This window comes from Camelus bactrianus, chromosome 18 (genome assembly GCF_048773025.1).
Source record: "Camelus bactrianus isolate YW-2024 breed Bactrian camel chromosome 18, ASM4877302v1, whole genome shotgun sequence".
Taxonomy (NCBI): domain Eukaryota; kingdom Metazoa; phylum Chordata; class Mammalia; order Artiodactyla; family Camelidae; genus Camelus; species Camelus bactrianus.
In genome coordinates, this window is record NC_133556.1 from 23,300,905 (window position 1) to 23,317,290 (window position 16,386).

General features: G+C 43.1%; 1 pseudogene; it reads left to right on the top strand.

The window, feature by feature from the left end:
* The window catches only part of LOC141573910 (thyroid receptor-interacting protein 11 pseudogene), a 50,444-nt pseudogene that overhangs the window by 12,975 nt on the left and 21,083 nt on the right, over window positions 1-16,386 (top strand).

A 16,386-nucleotide genomic window follows, 5' to 3' on the forward strand; every position in this document is an offset into this window, starting at 1 on the left:
AATGCCTGGCATGCAGACAGCACTCACTCAGTGAGTGTCCTTGAGAAGTGAAATAAACCAGCCCCAGCCTTGATCCTCATACTCTGGGAGAGCAGGGAGGGCCCCTTCCCATTCCCTGAATCCTCAGATCACGAAATGCCTGTTGGAGGGCGGTTCCCTACCTTACATGAATTTCCCATTGTTGGAGTGGACACTCTTGCCAATAGGACAGAATCGGTCAATGTTTCTTTAATGAATAGGTGGTTTTGGACCAGACCCGTGTTTCCCACGGGAGGAATGCGAGATGGTTTGAGGCAGGGCACAGACAGATGTTTTAAAGTTTAATAGTTAGGTATTTATTACACTGTGTGTTATGCGTTCTTGGAAAAAAAAAATCTTTGTGTTCATTCTTGTTTTTTTTCTTAAGGATAAAAATCCCCGAAGTGGGGCTGCATAGTCATCGTGTCTGCACGTTATTCTGGCTTTTTACACCTGTTGCCGCAGTGCCTGGCCGCACAACCGGGCCAGTTCCAGCACCCTCGGCCTGAGTCCTCTCCAGAGCCGGGTTCTATTAAAAAATAGTTTTATTGCTGATTTAGTAGGAGAAGTACTGCTCTGTTTTTGCTTTCATTTTCATTCTGCTTTTTGAAAATTTCTTTGATCATTGATAAGGCTGAGCTTTTTGTATGTTCATTGGGTTGATCAGTTGTTTCTTTTGTGAATTTTCCTTTATCGAAGTATAGTTGATTTACAGTGTAGCACAGAAAAGTGATTCAGTTATACATGTACATGTATATCTTCCTTTGCAGATTCTTTTCCATTATAAGTTATTACAAGATATTGAATATAGTTCCCCGTGCTATATAGTACGTCCGTGTTTATCTGTTTTATGTATAGTAATGTGTATATGTTCATCCCAAACTCCTAATTTATCCCTCTTCCCCACCCCTTTCTGCTTTCTAACCGTAGTTTGTTTGTTGTCTATTTCTGTTAGTCTGTTTCTGGTTTGTAAACAAGTTTTTTTTTTAGGTTCCATATATAAGTGATACCATATGATGTTACTCTCTGACTTCTTTCACTTAGTATGATAATCTCTAAGTCCATTCACGTTGCTGCAAATGGCATTATTTCATTCTTTTTTTAAGGCTGAGCAATAATCTACTGTATATATATACACATCTTCATGTAACTATTTTTACATTTTTAAGGAAGTTTACTGTTCTCCATAGTGGCTGCACCAATTTACATTCCCACCACAACAATGTAGGAGGGTTCCATTTCCTCCACACCCCCTCCAGCATTTATTATTTGTAAACTTCTTTTGTGTGTGCTTTATAAAAATAGTTTTATTGAGGTATAATTGACGTATTTGTAGACTTTTTAATGATGGCCATTCTGACTGGTGTGACGTGATGCCTTTTGTAGTTCTGGTTGCATTTGTCTGAAAATTAGTGATGTTGAGCATCTTTTCATGTGCCTGTTGGCCATCTGTAGTGAATTTTCCATTTTTGTCTTTTGTCATTCTTTTTCTTCTGGGGTATTAGTTTTTTTCTTAATGTTTTTCCTAGATTAATATTTGCCTTTTATGTTTGTTTGTGAAATGCAAACATTCTTGTTATGTATACAATACCGTTTGAGCCATTCTGTGGCATGCATGTTCTTACACTTTAACTTCTCTGAAAGCAGATGTGACTTACTCTCGACATGTCCTGCAGTCACTGTCCAGTCATGTTAGAGGTGTCACTACGTGTGCGGGTGGACGCAGTGGTTAATCCTAGTGGCACGGCTACACAACTGTGACCACAGCACCTGATGCTTTAGTCCATGTATCATTTAAGGGCCATTTGAAGAAGGAGCACAAATCCTGTTGTGGTTAGCAATCATCCATTGATACCTTTTGATGAGATCAGGAAAGAGCCAGTATCAAAACTTCCAGAGGGAGGCTCAGCTGCTTGGAAGAAAACCTCAGAGAGGTTGGTGGAGACCTCTTAAGAAGTGCATGTTCGCCAGCGTCCTCAGTGGCACGAAGATCATTATTGTGTGGAAAGTCACAGACATCCTGCAAGCGAAGACTTAGCCAACTTATTTCATTCATCTTTTCCTTTTTATGTCTGTAGGAGAGAGCTGATGACACCCTGTGCAAATAAAGGAGCTTTGTCAAAAACCCCCAAATTAAAATTCTGAGCGATAAGAAAAACACTAAGTTAACTAATTGGCAGTGGTTTTAAATTTCTTTTTTCCATCTTATAATTGACTGTATCTTAGATTTAATGAAATATAGGTAATGTTTCTTTTTTGCCCAGCTCATCTCCAGTTGGTAGCTTGTAAATTCTGAATCATGGCATTCATCTCCCCTCAGAATTCCCAGCAGCAGTGCCCTGCCGCACCCTCTTCCTTCCTCTTCCCAACGGTGTGTTGTCCAGCTTTTTATCTTGGCCACTGTCACAGGCAAATCAGTGAGGTCCTTTTTCCTCGGAGGCGTAGAAACCACTGACAGTCATCTAGCCTGTAGGACTGGAAACAGACACATGTTGGAAACATTAGGAAGTTTCATAGGAACTAGTGACCAGGGGTACTTGTGTCTGTGCATCTCCCCCAAGTGATCGTGGTACTTGTGTTATGTCCATGCATCTTGCGAGGTGATCAGGGTACTAGTTTTATGTCCGTGCATCTCCCCAAGTGATCTGGGTACTTGTGTTATGTCCGTGCATCTCCCCCAAGTGATCGTGGTACTTGTGTTATGTCCGTGCATCTCCCCAGGTGATCAGGGTACTTGTGTTATGTCCGTGCAACTCCCCAGGTGATCTGGGTACTTGTGTTATGTCCGTGCATCTCCCCCAAGTGATCGTGGTACTTGTGTTATGTCCATGCATCTTGCGAGGTGATCAGGGTACTTGTGTTATGTCCGTGCATCTCCCCAGGTGATCAGGGTACTTGTGTTATGTCCGTGCATCGCCTCAGGTGATCCGGGTACTTGTGTTATGTCCATGCATCTCCCCAGGTGATCTGGGTACTTGTGTTATGTCCGTGAATCTCCCCAGGTGACCGGGGGTACCTGTGTTACGTCTGTGCACCTGCCCACCTTTTTGTACTGCCGCACGTCATCAACCACGCCCAGTGTGCTGTGGAAATCCGTTCCTCCCAACCTGAGTTTGCTTCTCTCTCCAACCTCCTCTCCAGTTTCTCCTGTTTTCTTACTCCTCTCCAGCACACCCCCCACCCCCTACCTACTTCCTGCTTCTGAAACACTTCACGTCCATTCCCACCCTCTGCTGCTCCTCCTGCCTAGAATGCCTTTTGTACAACTGACTTCTTCCAATTCGTTTGGACTCAACTCAGCCATTCTTTTTTCGGAGAAGTCTTCCCTTTCCTACTTCCTTAAAGTACATCCTTCCATCCTCTGTATGATTATCTCCCTCATTTGTCATAATTTCTCTTTATCTTTGCCTCTGTCCCTCCTCTGTTTTGTACCCCCAATGACTGGCACTTAGCAGACACTCAGTAAATTTTGCTTGACTGAATCAATAGTATTAAATCTACTGATAATGCAGGGTGGGGAGGAATAGAAACTGCTCCTTGTTATCCACGACGGCAGTAATAAATCCGACAAGGAACACTTGGAGGCAAATTGATCAGCTCTTCAGCAGTTCGAGTGTCTTGGCAGTGGAGCGAGTGCCTTCTTTGTGGGGAGTAGTCACAGTGGCTCCATATTGTTGAAAGGCTTCTTCCACTGGATGTTGTGGTTGACTAAGGTCCCTTCCAACCCTTAAACTGATGAGTGTTCTCATCGAGACTAGTCTACCCTTTTTTTTTTTTTTTCTCGTCAGCTACTTCAGCTGCAGATATGGCCATTACCACTAGATGGCGCGAGATGATCCCTTTGAAATCAGCGTTCATCCAGCTGCCAGGGAGAGTGTGAACACTGGTTTTTGCGCTGCTTGTACCCCCACAGACGCTTGAAGCAAAAGCGTCACAAAACAGTCCTGACTCTTACAGTGTGGAATGCTGCTGCTGTTTTCTGTTTTACTCTCAGCTACTTCATTTTCTAAAGTGGAGATTTGCAAACTATTCCGTTGATTTTATGATATTGATGGCTCACAACTTATTGTTGGAAAAGCACTATTTTAGACAGCTTCACACGTTTCCTCTTTTTTATTAAGTATAGTTGGTTTACAATGTTGTGTTAATTTCTTGTGTACCACATGGTGATTCAGTTATACATGTATATCTATTCCTTTTCATATTCTTTTGCATTATACGCTATTACAGGATATTGAATATAGTTCCCTTAAGCTCGTTTCCTCTTGTAAAACTCTGTAGGTCTGCTGTTTTCCTTAGGCAGTCTGGGCTTATAGCAAATTGTATCCCTTAGTGAGGACTTTGTGTGTTTCTGTGTGGAGTTGAGTAGCTGAACGTATATGCTTCCTTATAGATGTTTACAGATGTGCAAACCTGGATACAAGAGACTGGGGGGACGTATTTGTACAGCATTCAGCACCTTGTGCAGTCAAGGCAGCAGTAAGCCTTGTCGGTAGATATAGAGAATAGGAAAGATATAGGGGGAGGTTATAGCTCACTGGTAGAGGGTGTGCTTAGCATGCACAAGGTCCTGGGTTCGATCCCCATTACCTGTGTTAAAAATAAACTAGCAAACAAACAAACCTAACCTAACCCCCCCCAAAAAATAATACAAGGAGAAAAAGAAAAGGAAAGATGTAATATCTTCTTCTGGGAGCTTAGAACCTAGCTGGGTGACACCACACACACACAACACACACCACACACACACACACACACCCCCCTTAAGTTTCAGCTTACTTATTACACAATATGGCGATGAGTATATTATTCAGGCTGTCACTTGGGATGCTTTAGGCTGGAAATAACAGAAGCCTGACTCAGCTGGGCTTAAGTGGTAAGGACATTTGTTATCTCACTGAATATCCTTAGAGAGGCAGAGGGGCTCCACGCCCATGGGGGCATGGCATGGCCCTAGGCATCCAGGTTCTTTACATGACTGCTCAGTGGTCCTAAGGCTGAGGTTGCCAGGGGACTTCCAGTGGTCATCAGGGCTTCCTAGAACTCTAACTCCGTGTAGTGTGGACGGGGGTAGAGAGAGTTTAGACCGCTGTAGCACTTTCCAGGTTGTAGCTGTTTTGTTTATTGGTTCCTGGTTTCCCCACTGTGTCCTCCTTAAGGGATGTGAAATGACTGGTACTTAATATAGAGCCAGAAGAAAGACTTAGTGACGCTTAGTGATGGTTGTTAGTGATGCTGGCCAACTACTTCTGAGTCTCCCTTCCCCTGGAAGCGGAATACTTTTGATTGAGCAGAGTTATCCAACAACTAGCTCTGGCCAATGAGTTTGCTGAATGAATACATGGTTCCAGGTCTTCTTTATGAAGTACGAGGTGAGGTTATCTGCTGTCTAGGGTCCTGGGAAAGGAGTTAGTGATAGGAGGAAAGAGAGAGGTAAGAAATGACCATGGTGGGGAAATGTGATCAGCAGTGTATGTGACTATAAAGACGGACGGATGAGTCTGTTTAGTTTTGTGCTGGAATATGACATGTGACTGGCCTTTTGAGATAGATTAATTTCCTCTGGCTCCTTGACCTGGTTCCTGGGAACTTGGCCAAGGAACCTGGCCTGAATCTACTCTCTTCTTACTTGCCACCTTTTTCATCTCTTTCAGGTTTGCAGTGAGCATTGGCTACTGGCATGACCCTTACATGCAGCATTTGGTGAGACTGTCTAAAGAGAGGAAGATCCCCTGAAATTAACAGAGGCAAGTGACCAACTCCCTCCCCAACATGTCCTCGTCATCTGAGGGGCCTGAGGTTTTAGGAATACATTCTTAGAAAGAGAGTTTCAGCGTGTACTCTCTCCGACAGAGTCCTTATTTCCCAGCTTCCTCGACAGCACAGTGTATTATGTAATTTTTGTTAATCTGATACCTGGAAAACGGTGTTTTATAGGAATTTAATTTTATATTCTTCTTATTTTGGGGTTAGGTTGAAAAATCACTTTCCTATTTTTAAAAGCCATTTATGTATCTTTTACTGTTAACTGTAAGGGATTATTTTTTGTTGTTGTTGCCTTACTAAAGGGTTAGTAACTGTTAGTTTCTGCATGTAATTTCCATCAAGGAAGTCAAAGGATTTGAGACAGCAGTGTGACTTTCATTTCGACTGAGAAATTGACCAATGACCATAATTGTGTGTGCAGGGAATTTTGACCCTAAAGATGGATCCTGGAGGTAGGTTTTATAAGAAATGCTTCCTGAGAAGAAGGGATGAGTCTTTAAGCCCTCTTCCCGTGCTCTTGAGACAGATTCCGTAATGAGTGGTGCAGAGGCAGGGACCCACCATGGCAGCTGGCTCGGCCCCAGGCAGCATGGCAGCCCCCCTCCTCCTTCCTCTCCTGGGTTTGCGTCTCTGGATTGGGAACCTGCAGCCCTGAAGGAGCACACATCCCAAACGTCTATGGTGGGGACATATTTTCCCCCTCAAATCTATTCCATTGTGGATGATATTCTGTAAAATGCAGTAAAGATGATTTATTAGAAAAATAAAATGGAAAAGGCATCCAAGATACAGGCCCAAATTATTTATTAGTCGATTCACTAGACATAGAATCCCTGTGTCCAGTTGCAATAAACGTTTCTAAATGCTCCTCTCAAATTTTCTTCTTAAAATAGTCACACCTTGAGCGGTGGGCCTTTGTAACAGACAGACTCTATCTTCCTGTCTCCCTTCTGCATTTCCCATCTCCTTTGCGCCAGGTCCTCACCCCAGAGCTTAACAAGTCTGTTTATTAGACCATTTGCTGGTGTCTCCCCTTCTCCCATCTGTGGTGCTGTTTTATAAACACAGAAGCTCTAACCCAGACAGGGTGCAGGTGAAAAGAGCACAGTAAGAAGTACAATTTTCTTTGCTTTAACATCCATCTGCCCAAATTCCTGAGCGCAAAGTATCATTTTCCATGTGATCTCGCAGTTTTGAGTTTTACCAGAGAACTGAGTAGCTTTCGCGAGAGCCATGAAGAAGCCCATTTTCAAGAAGAACATTTAGATCAGACGTTTTGATGCAAAATGCTTGTCTTTCATAAGGAACAGAATAGGACATTTTATTTTTCCTAAGACAGTGAATTCCACCATTAAATCGATTATACCTACTTTGGTTCAAACAGCCTTTTTTTTTTTTTAAAAAAAGGAAAGAGAATTGGAAAGCCATTTTTTTCCCCTGTAATATCTTCAGATAAACCCCGACCCTGATGAAGGGCCAAGTGTCATTCTGCTCCTCAGGCACACTGGGCTTTGCAGGCACTGTTTCTTTCATCACGGGCTGATTGTGTGCTGCTCTGTCTGTGTCTCAGGATATTTTGCTCGAGTCCATGGCGTCGGTCAGCTTATGAAGGCATTTCTGCGGAAGACAATGTAATTGTCAAATTCTCAAGCTTGGGGCTGGGATGGATACTACCTTCTGGAGGTCAAAGGTACATTAAAATTTCTCCTCTTCTGTCTCCAGCTGTTTACATTTAATTTTTGGAAAATGTTCACCTGGTTCAAAAACTGAAAACAATATAATCAAGGGGGGTGCGGTGACAGCTTGTCTCCCACCCCTGTCTGCGGCCTCCCACCCCCGACAGTGACATCAGCCCCGTACTTGATCTCCCCAGGGCGCTAGTGAAGACAGGAGGGCTGTTTCTCACCTTCAGCTGCTACGCGCTGGGTCGTAATGAAAATCCTCACATATGTTTCCCTCTGCGTGTGTGGAAACGTATCAGGAGAAGTTCTGAGCTTGAGCTCTAATAGAGGCACACACACGATGCATGCTAAGGGCAGGTATTCCGAGTGTCATGCAGGCATTTCGTTACTATCCTCACAGCCCTGTGAGGTGTTAGCATTTTCTCTACTTTTCAAATGAGGAAACCTTGGCCCAGGGAGTCTAGTGACTTTCCTAAGGCCTCAGCAAACACACGATGGAGCTGGAATGTGAACTCTGTCCCCCGGGCTCCCGAGTGCCTGCTCTGTACCATCCACTGTCACAGACGACAGTCGATGTATCACGAAATAACACTTAACCCCACTCCATGTGATGCTTTCTGATATTTGCTATTTTATTTTCTTATCCCCAAACTGCTGGTCTCAACCCACCAGATTGATTTCTTGGCCTTCTCTAATTGGTCTCAAGCTGCTTTTTTTTTTTTTTTTTGAGAAATACTGTTATGTCCTGCTTCTAAGCCGCCCCTTAACATCCCCATGGCCACTCTCCTGATTCAGGCTCCCCATCACATCTTACCTGGTCGACTACAGTAACCTCCATCCCCTCTCTGTGCCGAGACCAGAGTAATTTAGAGAGCACACTTCTGACCTTATCATTCCTCTGATTTAAAATCCTGAAGTACCCCCACTGCACTGCACGGCCTAGTACTCGGTTCCTGAAGACGATCACTGGTTGTATGAGTAATAGATAATTATATAAGGATTACTGTGGGGTTTTTTTTCTCAGGATGAAGATCTTCTACCAAGTAAATACTCTGAAGTCGACTTTCCAATGATAGTCTCGAGAAAACTGCACAGCATCAAGTAAGCGTGGCTTTGACCGGAGGGAAGAGCCTGCTGGAATTTAGAAACAGCTGAGGCCTCATTTTCAGGCACTGCTTTCCTTTCCTACCCCCCACCCCGGGACCCTCATTCCAATGTATCGTACAGTCTTCACCATGAATTATGTTCTCCCTTGAAATTCTTCTATCCATTAATGTAAGTTCTTAGAACGTTTTAAAAAGTGACCTATAGTAGTTTAATAATCTGAATTTTTTTTTAAACTTACTTGGTGGTGGGTGGTAATTACATTTTTTTTTTTTTTGATGGAGGTACTGGAGATTGAACCCAAGACCTTGTGCATGTTAGGCATGCTGCTCTACCACTGAGCTATCCCTTCCTCCTCTATTAATCTGAATTTTTATGTGTATTTTGCTTCTTTAACCCCAGGGTGCAGAAAGGCACCTGGCCCAGAATAGATGTGTAGTAGATAGTTTTGAATGCATGGATGAATGGGAGACTGAAGTTAATCCGTTATTTATATATGAGATACTCGGTGGGGCTTTTCTAAGTCCATTGTTCAAGGAGTTTGCTAAGTTGTAAGTGATGAGTTAAATGCTGATTTTTGTTGAGAGCTTTTCTTTGCCTAGCCCTGTGTTAAATGTTTCACTTGGATTGGCCCACTCAGTCCTCAGAGCCAACTCATACATTAAGGGCTGTCTTTAGCCCCTCTTCACAGATGAGAAAACTGAGGCTCAAAGGAGTTGAATTAAGTTGCCTAAGGTCAGCTAGCTAGGAAGAGGGTGGAGCTGATGTTGAAACCCTGAGTGCAAGACCAGGGTTAAAGTTTCTCAATAGTTTTAACCTGCACTCCTTCCCTCCTTTTTCTTTTCTTTTCTTTTTTTATTGAAGTAGAGTCAGTTTACAATGTTGTGGTAATTTCTAGTGCCCAGCATACTGCTTCATTTATACATATATGTATATATTCCTTCCCAGATTCTTTTTCATCATGGGCTATTACAAGGTATTGACTCTAGTTCCCTGTGGTCTACAGGAGGACCTTATTGTTTATTTAATTTATTAATTTTTATATTTTTGTAGGGGAAGGTAATTAGGTTTACTTATTTATTTGTTCTTGGAGGAGGTACTGGGGATTGAACCCAGGACCTCATGCATGCTAAGCACACACTCCACCATGTGAGCTATACCCTCCCCCTATCTATTTTATATATAGAAGTTAGTGGCTATGAATCCTGAACTCCCAGTTTATCTCTCCACCCTCCCTTTTTCCCCCTGGTAACCATAAGTTGGTTTTCTATGTCTGTGAGTTTTGTAAATAAGTTCATCTGTGTCAATTTTTAGATTTCACATACAAGTGATATCTATCATATGGTATTTTTCTTTCTCTTCCTGGCTTCCTCCACTTAGTATGATGGCCTCCAGGTCCATCCATATTGCTGCAAATGGCATTATTTCCTCCCTCCTTTTTATATTAGTCATGTAAATAAAATGTTGATTCTTACACTTTAATAACATTTTTAATAAGCATGAAGTTGTAGCTTGTCCTTTAGACACATCTTATTCTCACAAACTGGGGATAATTTTCAAGCCTTGTTTTTTCCTAGTTTATGAAAATATTCTCTATACCTTCTAGATGCTATATGGCAATTCTGATGCTCCGGGACCTACAGAGTACGGCTCAACTTGTTAGAACTCTGAGTGAAAAGAGCAGGTAGGCTCTCAATTAAGGCCAGGGTCGTTTCCTGGGCTGAGAAATGCATTGATGTTTGTGTGTGGTTGTTGCAGTATTGAACCTGGCTCTCTGATGTCTGGTTTTTTTACATTTTCTTCATTGGGGACGTTATCACAGAAATGTTAACTAAACTGTAGGTCTCAGTAGGAGTCAGTGTTTTTAGTTTACCTGTGAGAAGTAATAGCTCTCTTAAAAGTTTTGTCTGAGAAGAGTCAAAACACTAGTGGGTGGCTTGGAAAACACTGGAACATTTGGAAAAGTCTTGCTAGCCTATAAGTAAATTTCTCATGATGAGTTTGTGATTTGATATCAGATTCTCAGTGTAAAGCTTAGCTGATCTAAGCTGAGACTTGCACCCACTGGACTTTGACTGGATGTGCCTAGGGTCACGTGTAATTAAACAGAAGACCCTTTGGCGTGGCCCTTCCTTTAAATAGTAATGAAATCTACTTGAGTATCTGCATTTTTGTAGTAATGAGCTACCTGGCTCATCTTTCTTCTCTCTCTCATCTTCCACAGATTGAAACCTGTCCTATCAAAACCCATTTTAAACTTACATTCAGAGGACGCACTTCAAATAGGCAAGTATCCTTAACCTAAGTAATACCCTGTGGGCTATATAACAATTTTTGTTCTTTTCCCTCTATTCTTTTTAAAGATGGGGGTGTGTGTGTGTACGTGTACAAATACACATATCTACGTATCTATCTGCTGATACATTTTCACCTTCATTGCAGTTATCGTGAAGGAATTTAAAACAATTTTCGATATGACTGTTCTTAGAGGTCCGTAGATTCCTCAACCTGAAATCTTTTTAGAAAGAATTTTAGTCGCCAACATTTCAAAAGTAGGAGATCTTTCATCAAAGTCTTAATTTCTAGTTTCGCCTGGAAAAATCAGCTCTGGCGACATCAGACCGCAGCCTACAAGAATTGAGCAGGGGCTGCCTCACTTGCGGGAGGGGGTCGCTGCCCTCTGCAGTTCTGTCCCCACTACCCTCTTGTTTTATACCCGACCTGCTTCCTTGTTTATGTTTCCTCCTTGGCCCCTGCATCAGTTTTTCCCCTCAAGTTTTCATTATGAATGTTTCCAACAACACTTTCCTCATTTCTAAGCCTTTCCAATTATGGTGTAGCTCTTCCAGAATCTTCTATCATTTTCAATCTGTGTCTGACAGAGACATAGAAGTGTCTTCTTAATAATTGGGGTTAGAAAGCATGCTCGGAGAGGAAGGCCTTCTCAGAGGGTTGACACAGATAACACAGCGAAGATCAGACACTTACACAAGCCGCGTCATTCACACACCATCGTGCTTCAGTCATCCGCCTCGTGATCAGACTCCCAGTAAGTTTTCACAGAAAATGGCATCCTCCCCCGTCCTTCGTTTCCCTTACATAAATTGTAAATAGAACCTATTCAAGCTTTGCCATTTGCTGACCTATTTGCTTTTTCCACACTTTTGCTACCATAGTTCTCTATATATTTGGTTAATATTTGTGTCAGAACGATTATCTGTAATGAATGTGCTAGCAGTTTGCTAGGGCTTTGATCCATCAATGTAGAAATACATGAAGTAGAAAGTAAAGACCATCCGTATTCCCCCCCCACCCAAGACAACTGAGGTTCAGAGTATTTTCTACTACAGATGCACAGTATACCTCGAGAAAGGTGAATACCACATATAATAGAATATATACACAAATAGTGCCTGGCATGTAAGAGATTTAGTAAATTTCTATTGAATGAATGTATGTACACGTTGAATAAATACATGTTGTAGTTCAACGTATGTTTGTTGAATGAATGAATCTATACTTCTATATACAAATAAAGGTTTGTATGTAATTTTAATCACGTGAATAATTTATGCATACTGTTTTGTGACTTGCTCTTTTCACGTCCTAGTAAGTCATGACTGTCTTTTCATGTCAGTGTGTACAAGCCTACCCCATTATTTCTAGTGGCGTTATAGTGCTCCTGCACAGAAATTCCATTTTATTTAATCTGTTCCCTACTGATGGTCATTTCGATTGCTGCCTTTTATTAAGCAGTGTTGTAGAAAACCTGTGTATATGTGTGTGTTTGCAGGACGTGCTAGCTCAAAGGACTGCACATTATGACTTTTAATGGCTGCTACCAAACTGATCTTCAAGGCCCTTTTAATTTATATTTTCACTAAGAGTAGATCAGGATTCCTTTTCCCTACACCCTCATTAATACTGGGTATTATTTTTTAAAATTGCCACCAATCTGATAGGCAGTAATAGTGTCCTGTTGTTTTAAAATTTTATATAACTCTGAATGTGAGATGGAGTGTCTTTCTTTAGTTTTATTGGCCTTTGGGAATTTCTTCATTAATTTCCTTTTCATTTTCTTTGTGCTTTTTTTTCAGTTGCATTGTTTCCGCCCCCCTTCCCCCCCACCCCCCAGTTTTTAGGAGCCTTTTATAACATGAAGATATGTTCTTTGATACAAACCCCCTGTTAACTTTTTTTTTATTGCAGATTTTTTTTCTCAGTCTTTTGCTTGTTTTTTTAACTCTGTGTTTGTGTCTTATGTAGGCAAATTTTCCAGCCTTATCCTTTAAAGTTTTTGACCTTGCCATTATACTAAGAAAGGAAAATTTGAATAAAAATAAAAGTGAATAAAAATCTGAGAGAAGTGGTAGGTGGTAGTAAAACTGACAAAAATTTCATTTAAAAATTGCCCTAGTTCATTAGACCTGTGGGGCTGTGACTGTTAAGAATCACCACTATGTATTTGCCAATAGGAAAGAAAAAGTGCCAGCAAATTAAACTGATACATTATCGACTGTCAGATGCATCTTGATTTCAGAAATGTGAAAATGTGAGAAAAAAATGCAGCTTAGAATCAATGATATGTGTTTTCTTAAGCTGAAATATGCACGGGGTGAAAAAATGAAAAGTATGTAAGTGGGCACACAACGAAAAGTCAGCCCGAATGAGTTCTTACAAAGTCAGTCAGGTTCTGTTACTTGCCTGCTTAAATCCTCTGTGTGCTTAGATCCACACAGTTAATCGGGCCTCTGTACCCCCCAGCCCGGTTTTATTTTCGACCACAGGGACTATGACCTCACCACACTGCCCTCCTGCCGTCCTCTGAACGTGCCAAGCTTGCTCTTACCTTGAAACCTTTCCTCTTCCCTCGGCCAGGAACTCTTTCCATCTAATTTTCTTGATGGGCTCTTGCTGCCTCCTCCCGCCTAGGCATCCTCCTCTCTCCTCTTATTTTCTTCATATCATGTGATACTCTGATGTTATCTTGACTCTTCATCTGTTTCATGATGTATCAGCTCTCCCTCCCCTAGAGGATGTCTCCTGTGAGCAGGGGCCTCTCCTGTCTTATCCATGACTGTATCCCGTATCCCCAGCACCTAGAACAGCACCTGGTGCACAGAGGTTGTTGATTGAATAAATACGTCCCTGAATGCGTGAATGTTGCTGTTTGGGGAACTCGTTTCAATTCCTCTGTGGAACTAGATGAATCTAAAGAAAAAACAATGACAAATCAAAGCATTTCAGAGTGGTTTCAGGCATTTCAGCTGAGCCCTAAGAAGGAGAAGCTCTCTAGGGAGAAGATCGTCTCGGACAAGACAAGCTTAGGGAAAGAAGGAGCATGCAAGAGGCTGGCGTGACTGGAGCTGGCACTGGGGAGCGGTGCATAGTTCACGATGAAGCTAAGGAAGGCGGCAGGGGCTGCATCACACGGGCTCTCGTAGGCCACGCCAAGGGGTTTGGACTCCGTTCTAAGGGAAGTGACACCCTGCCATGCACTCCCACAAGACTGCCTGCTTCTCTGTGACCTTCCCTGCACTTGTCCTTGTCCACTGTTCATCTTCCCTGATGGATGGTAGGCCCCCTGTGGGCAGGACCATACCTTTTTTGTTCATCAGTTTATTCCCTGAACTTGGCTCAGTGCCCAGACATAGTGAGAGCTCAGTAAGTATTACTGGGTGGACAGATGGGCAGGTGAACAAGCAAAACTTCTCTAGGGTCAGGAAACCACCTGAGGCCGTCTCTGTTTTACAACCTCTTTTTTTAAACTGAGGAGTTGTAGGAAAATCTGTGGGCCTCAAAGAACACCTTGCAATCCTTAATAGTAAGTCTGTTCTTGAAGACAGACAGTGAATGGGATTGGTGGGATTCACTGCAGGTCAGTAGCACCTAGGAACACATCTCTCTTGAAATGCTGACTTGGAGGTCCCGGAAGCGATCATGACTATATGCACTGTGGATTCTGGATTCTGCGTGTGGGTGTGTGTCTAACTGCTGTGTTAACATTGCGTAAATCTTCCCCTTTCTCATGCCTTTCATAGGCACGAGCTTAATGAGGCAGATGATTAAAGCCTGTATGAGTTTTCTGTGTAAGAAACCACTGCAAATCATGTGGCTTCAAACACCAGCCGTCCGTGTAGCTCACAGTTCTGCACTTTGCCAGTTTGGAGTCTCATTGTGGTGAGCAAGTTACTTTTCTAATCCACACGCAGGAGCATTCCAGATGCACCACGGTTTTTCCATTGTGTCCGTGGTCTCTCGCCAGCGTTAGAGTTTATAAAAATGGCATGTTTTTCTAGAGGAATAAAATGTCTCTGAAACTAGCCCTGGGCCCTGTATCCTCTACGAGATACATTCTACTTGTGAAGGTAAGGCATCCTTTGAGGGCAGATAATGCACCTTCTGTTTCTACACAGCTTGAGGAGCCCCTGACTTCAGAGGAGCCCCAGGGAGCATCGTGGGTGTGGGATGAGCGATACTAGAGTCATCCGATTCTGTCGTTAATGAGACCTTGGGGTCAGCCCTTCCTAGGTCATGTGCCAGCTTGCCATGGCGTTCAGCTGGGCCACTGCTGGGTACACCCCAGGTCCTTGATTCTTGCAGCTCTGCTGTACCTTGTGTTCAATTTTTAAGAGTCATCGTGACCATGTGCCATTTCGGTCTCGCATGCTGCCTTTAGATCCACATCCTGAGTAACGTGTCTCCCATGACTTGCATGGTCTGAGAACCACGTGCTTCAACATGCTGGTTCCTTCTAGTGTATTGTTCATTTCAGTGATTTTATTCTTCATCTCTGGGTCTTCTTTATATTTTCCAACTCTTTGCTAAAGACTTCACTCTGTGCATCTATACTTCTCTTGAGTTCTCTGAACATCTTGGCCATCATTACTTTAAACTCTTTCTCAGATAAATTACCTATCTCCTCATCACTTATTTCTTCTTCTGGGATTTTTTCTTGTGGCTTGGCCTGGGAGGTATTCCTTTGCTGCCTCATATCGTCTGTCTTTCTGTGTTTGTGGATTCTTTCCACAGGCTTTGGGATTATTGTTTTCTGATCTCTAGTATCTGCCCCTGGTGGATGAGGCTGGACTTGAGGCTTGTGCAGGTTTCCTGGCAGGAGGAGCCAGTGCCTGCCCACTGCTGGGTGAAGCTTGGTCCTGGACCTCTGGTAGATAGGGCTGTGTCTAGAGGCGTTTGTGGCTTAGGAAGTCTGCTGATGGTGGGACTGTGTTCCCACCCTGTATGTTGTTTGGCCTGAGGCTTCCCCACAGGCTGTTGGGTGGGGCTAGTCTTGGTGCTAATGATCCAATCAAGATGTCAGCCTCCAGGAAAACTCATATAGATTAACACTCCTGCAGTGTCCGCCACCAGCTTTTACGTCCCCTGAGTGAGCCGCAGCGTCCCGCAAGTCCCCAGGAGACCCTCCAAATCTAGCAGACAGGTCTGGCCCAGGTTCCTATGAAACCACTGCCTCTGCCCTTGGACCTGGTGCATGTGAGTTTCCACGTACGCTTCTCAAGTGAATGGAGTCTCCATTTCCCCCAGTCCTGTGAGGCTCCCAGAGCCAAGCCCCCCCTGGCCTTCAAAACCAGATGTCCTGGGGTCTCCTCCTCTTCCCAATGCCAGGGCCCAAGCTGGGGAGCCTGACATGGGGCTTAGAGCTCTCACTCCTCTGGGAGGGCCTCTGCAACTTAACAAATCTTTAGCTTATGGGTCACACACTCTGGGTCACACATATGGGGCCCAATTATATTGCCAGCACGCCCCTCCTACGGTCCTGCTGTGGTTCTTTCTTTATGTTTCCAGTTGCAGAAGA